The sequence below is a fragment of the Atractosteus spatula genome, chromosome 1 (genome assembly GCF_055471065.1).
Source record: "Atractosteus spatula isolate fAtrSpa1 chromosome 1, fAtrSpa1.hap1, whole genome shotgun sequence".
NCBI classification, from domain to species: domain Eukaryota; kingdom Metazoa; phylum Chordata; class Actinopteri; order Semionotiformes; family Lepisosteidae; genus Atractosteus; species Atractosteus spatula.
This window is the reverse complement of record NC_142706.1, coordinates 48808982-48813981: the sequence shown is the minus strand read 5'-3', so window position 1 is coordinate 48813981 and position 5000 is coordinate 48808982. Positions and strand designations below refer to the sequence as shown.

The window sequence follows — 5000 nt, the reverse complement described above, 5'->3', positions numbered from 1 at the left end:
TGAGGAAAACTGTACTTGATCAGAGCACGATTGAGATGTGTGCGGTGTCTTCACCTGGCATGGTCTCTGCCGCAAAGTCCACTGCCACCTCATCCTCACGGTTAAGCGATGTGAGGGCATGCTGGGTGCTTGAGTCCCGCTCTGCTGTGAATTTCGGGTGTTTGCGGCTTCTGGATATGACCGTGGGAGCCAGTCACTCTGTGTTCCTTGGTCATAGTTGTGACTTGCTCCCTTCCCCCTCCTTCCTCAGAGCATGGCCTGCTTAGGGGAAGTCCCGCCTTCTCCTTTGTGTCCCTTGCCATTGGCCGTCCAACGGGTCTGTACTGAATCGGATGCCGCAGACGTTTCCCAGGGTGCTCCTCTGCTTCATACCAAGAGCTATGTCTTTTCAAAAGTCGGGCCTTGACAAACACAACCAACTCTGAATGGTAAGCTACGTATGACAAAGGCGTGAGGAGTTATTTCAGATGGTAAAAGTTTGATACGGAAGACATAGCTTAAATTACACGCCCTCACACAACACACCACGGAAGTGAACACCTCCCAGGTGGCGTGGCAAATATACAGCCAATCGGCCCCCACTAACTGTGCTTGCTTCGGCAGCACATATACTAAAATTGGAACGATACAGAGAAGATTAGCATGGCCCCTGCGCAAGGATGACACGCAAATTCGTGAAGCGTTCCATATTTTGGAGCTCGCTTCTTAGGAGACCACGCCCCAGCACCACTGTTTAGCGCTTCGAACTTGGTTTAATGTACATTGCCATGTGTGCATCACCATCTTTGGTTTTGTTGTATTTGTAGGCATTCAAAGCTGGTAGTAAAGGGCTGGAATGAAGTTTCTAGGCCTCTGCTCTGGGGCTGGGTGAGGAAAACTGTACTTGATCAGAGCACGATTGAGATGCGTGCGGTGTCTTCACCTGGCATGGTCTCTGCCGCAAAGTCCACTGCTACCTCATCCTCACGGTTAAACGGTGTGAGGGCAGGCTGGGTGCTTGAATCCCGCTCTGCTGTGAATTTCGGGTTATTGCGGCTTCTGGATATGACCGTGGGAGCCACTCACTCTGTGTTCCTTGGTCATAGTTGTGACTTGCTCCCTTCCCCCTCCTTCCTCAGAGCGTGGCCTGCTTAGGGGAAGTCCCGCCTTCTCCTTTGTGTCCCTTGCCATTGGCCGTCCAACGGCTGTGTGCTGAATCGGATGCCGCAGACGTTTCCCAGGGTGCTCCTCTGCATCATACCAAGAGCAATTTCTTTTCAAAAGTCGGGCCTTGACAAACACCACCAACTCTGAATGGTAAGCTACGTGTGACAAAGGCGTGAGGAGTTATTTCAGATGGAAAAAGTTTGATACGGAAGACATAGCTTTAATTACCCGGCCTCACACAACACACCACGGAAGGGAACACCTCCCAGGTGGCGTGGCACATATACAGCCAATCGGACCCCACTAACTGTGCTTGCTTCGGCAGCACATATACTAAAATTGGAACGATACAGAGAAGATTAGCATGGCCCCTGCGCAAGGATGACACGCAAATTCGTGAAGCGTTCCATATTTTGGAGCTCGGTTCTTAGGAGACCACGCCCCAGCACCACTGCTTAGCGCTTCGAACTTGGTTTAATGTACATTGCCATGTGTGCATCACCATCTTTGGTTTTGTTGTATTTGTAGGCATTCAAAGCTGGTAGTAAAGGGCTGGAATGAAGTTTCTAGGCCTCTGCTCTGGGGCTGGGTGAGGAAAACTGTACTTGATCAGAGCACGATTGAGATGCGTGCGGTGTCTTCACCTGGCATGGTCTCGGCCGCAAAGTCCACTGCCACCTCATTCTCACGGTTAAGCGGTGTGAGGGTGGCTGGGTGCTTGAGTCCCGCTCTGCTGTGAATTTTGGGTGTTTGCGGCTTCTGGATATGACCGTGGGAGCCAGTCACTCTGTGTTCCTTGGTCATAGTTGTGACTTGCTCCCTTCCCCCTCCTTCCTCAGAGCGTGGCCTGCTTAGGGGAAGTCCCGCCTTCTCCTTTGTGTCCCTTGCCATTGGCCGTCCAACGGCTGTGTGCTGAATCGGATGCCGCAGACGTTTCCCAGGGTGCTCCTCTGCATCATACCAAGAGCAATTTCTTTTCAAAAGTCGGGCCTTGACAAACACAACCAACTCTGAATGGTAAGCTACGTATGACAAAGGCGTGAGGAGTTATTTCAGATGGTAAAAGTTTGATACGGAAGACATAGCTTAAATTACCCGCCCTCACACAGCACACCACAGAAGTAAACACCTCCCAGGTGGCGTGGCACATATACAGCCAATCGGCCCCCACTAACTGTGCTTGCTTCGGCAGCACATATACTAAAATTGGAACGATACAGAGAAGATTAGCATGGCCCCTGCGCAAGGATGACACGCAAATTCGTGAAGCGTTCCATATTTTGAGCTAGCTTATTAGTAGACCACGCCCCAGCACCACTGCTTAGCGCTTCGAACTTGGTTTAATGTACATTGCCATGTGTGCATCACCATCTTTGGTTTTGTTGTATTTGTAGGCATTCAAAGCTGGTAGTAAAGGGCTGGAATGAAGTTTCAAGGCCTCTGCTCTGGGGCTGGTTGAGGAAAACTGTACTTGATCAGAGCACGATTGAGATGCGTGCGGTGTCTTCACCTGACATGGTCTCTGCCGTAAAGTCCACTGCCACCTCATCCTCACGGTTAAGCGGTGTGAGGGTGGCTGGGTGCTTGAGTCCCGCTCTGCTGTGAATTTTGGGTGTTTGCGGCTTCTGGATATGACCGTGGGAGCCAGTCACTAGGTGTTCCTTGGTAATAGTTGTGACTTGCTCCCTTCCCCCTCCTTCCTCAGAGCATGGCCTGCTTAGGGGAAGTCCCGCCTTCTCCTTTGTGTCCCTTGCCATTGGCCGTCCAACGGCTGTGTGCTGAATCGGATGCCGCAGACTTTTCCCAGGGTGCTCCTCTGCATCATACCAAGAGCAATTTCTTTTCAAAAGTCGGGCCTTGACAAACAGCACCAGCTCTGAATGGTAAGCTATATATGACAAAGGCGTGAAGAGTTAATTCAGATGGTAAAAGTTTGATACAGAAGATATAGCTAAATTACCCGCCCTCACACAACACACCATGGAATTGAACACCTCCCAGGTGGCGTGGAACATATACAGACAATCGGCCCCCACTAACTGTGCTTGCTTCGGCAGCACATATACTAAAATTGGAACGATACAGAGAAGATTAGCATGGCCCCTGCGCAAGGATGACACGCAAATTCGTGAAGCGTTCCATATTTTGGAGCTAGCTTCTTAGGAGACCACGCTCCAGCACCACTGCTTAGCGCTTTGATCTTGGTTTAATGTACATTGCCATGTGTGCATCACCATCTTTGGTTTTGTTGTATTTGTAGGCATTCAAAGCTGGTAGTAAAGGGCTGGAATGAAGTTTCTAGGCCTCTGCTCTGGGGCTGGGTGAGGAAAACTGTACTTGATCAGAGCACGATTGAGATGTGTGCGGTGTCTTCACCTGGCATGGTCTCTGCCGCAAAGTCCACTGCCACCTCATCCTCACGGTTAAGCGATGTGAGGGCATGCTGGGTGCTTGAGTCCCGCTCTGCTGTGAATTTCGGGTGTTTGCGGCTTCTGGATATGACCGTGGGAGCCAGTCACTCTGTGTTCCTTGGTCATAGTTGTGACTTGCTCCCTTCCCCCTCCTTCCTCAGAGCATGGCCTGCTTAGGGGAAGTCCCGCCTTCTCCTTTGTGTCCCTTGCCATTGGCAGTCCAATGGGTCTGTACTGAATCGGATGCCGCAGACGTTTCCCAGGGTGCTCCTCTGCTTCATACCAAGAGCTATGTCTTTTCAAAAGTCGGGCCTTGACAAACACAACCAACTCTGAATGGTAAGCTACGTATGACAAAGGCGTGAGGAGTTATTTCAGATGGTAAAAGCTTGATACGGAAGACATAGCTTAAATTACACGCACTCACACAACACACCACGGAAGTGAACACCTCCCAGGTGGCGTGGCAAATATACAGCCAATCGGCCCCCACTAACTGTGCTTGCTTCGGCAGCACATATACTAAAATTGGAACGATACAGAGAAGATTAGCATGGCCCCTGCGCAAGGATGACACGCAAATTCGTGAAGCGTTCCATATTTTGGAGCTCGCTTCTTAGGAGACCACGCCCCAGCACCACTGTTTAGCGCTTCGAACTTGGTTTAATGTACATTGCCATGTGTGCATCACCATCTTTGGTTTTGTTGTATTTGTAGGCATTCAAAGCTGGTAGTAAAGGGCTGGAATGAAGTTTCTAGGCCTCTGCTCTGGGGCTGGGTGAGGAAAACTGTACTTGATCAGAGCACGATTGAGATGCGTGCGGTGTCTTCACCTGGCATGGTCTCTGCCGCAAAGTCCACTGCTACCTCATCCTCACGGTTAAACGGTGTGAGGGCAGGCTGGGTGCTTGAATCCCGCTCTGCTGTGAATTTCGGGTTATTGCGGCTTCTGGATATGACCGTGGGAGCCACTCACTCTGTGTTCCTTGGTCATAGTTGTGACTTGCTCCCTTCCCCCTCCTTCCTCAGAGCGTGGCCTGCTTAGGGGAAGTCCCGCCTTCTCCTTTGTGTCCCTTGCCATTGGCCGTCCAACGGCTGTGTGCTGAATCGGATGCCGCAGACGTTTCCCAGGGTGCTCCTCTGCATCATACCAAGAGCAATTTCTTTTCAAAAGTCGGGCCTTGACAAACACCACCAACTCTGAATGGTAAGCTACGTGTGACAAAGGCGTGAGGAGTTATTTCAGATGGAAAAAGTTTGATACGGAAGACATAGCTTTAATTACCCGGCCTCACACAACACACCACGGAAGGGAACACCTCCCAGGTGGCGTGGCACATATACAGCCAATCGGACCCCACTAACTGTGCTTGCTTCGGCAGCACATATACTAAAATTGGAACGATACAGAGAAGATTAGCATGGCCCCTGCGCAAGGATGAC

At 50.8% G+C, this 5000-nt stretch overlaps 6 non-coding genes across 6 annotated transcripts in view; all 6 read left to right on the top strand.

The window, feature by feature from the left end:
• Positions 1–587: 587 nt before the first annotated feature.
• LOC148841052 (U6 spliceosomal RNA) lies at positions 588–694 on the top strand. The gene has a single exon (XR_016091800.1). It is a non-coding gene; the product is annotated as a U6 spliceosomal RNA (small nuclear RNA).
• A 761-nt stretch (positions 695–1455) lies between these two features.
• On the top strand, positions 1456–1562 carry LOC148841051 (U6 spliceosomal RNA). Its single transcript, XR_016091799.1, has one exon. It is a non-coding gene; the product is annotated as a U6 spliceosomal RNA (small nuclear RNA).
• A 760-nt stretch (positions 1563–2322) lies between these two features.
• Positions 2323–2429, top strand: LOC148841050 (U6 spliceosomal RNA). The gene has a single exon (XR_016091797.1). It is a non-coding gene; the product is annotated as a U6 spliceosomal RNA (small nuclear RNA).
• A 758-nt stretch (positions 2430–3187) lies between these two features.
• Positions 3188–3294, top strand: LOC148841049 (U6 spliceosomal RNA). The gene has a single exon (XR_016091796.1). It is a non-coding gene; the product is annotated as a U6 spliceosomal RNA (small nuclear RNA).
• A 761-nt stretch (positions 3295–4055) lies between these two features.
• Positions 4056–4162, top strand: LOC148841048 (U6 spliceosomal RNA). The gene has a single exon (XR_016091795.1). It is a non-coding gene; the product is annotated as a U6 spliceosomal RNA (small nuclear RNA).
• A 761-nt stretch (positions 4163–4923) lies between these two features.
• The window catches only part of LOC148841047 (U6 spliceosomal RNA), a 107-nt gene continuing 30 nt past the window's right edge, over positions 4924–5000 (top strand). The window contains exon 1 of the small nuclear RNA XR_016091794.1: positions 4924–5000. This exon is cut by the window's right edge and continues 30 nt beyond it. This is a non-coding gene — a small nuclear RNA (U6 spliceosomal RNA).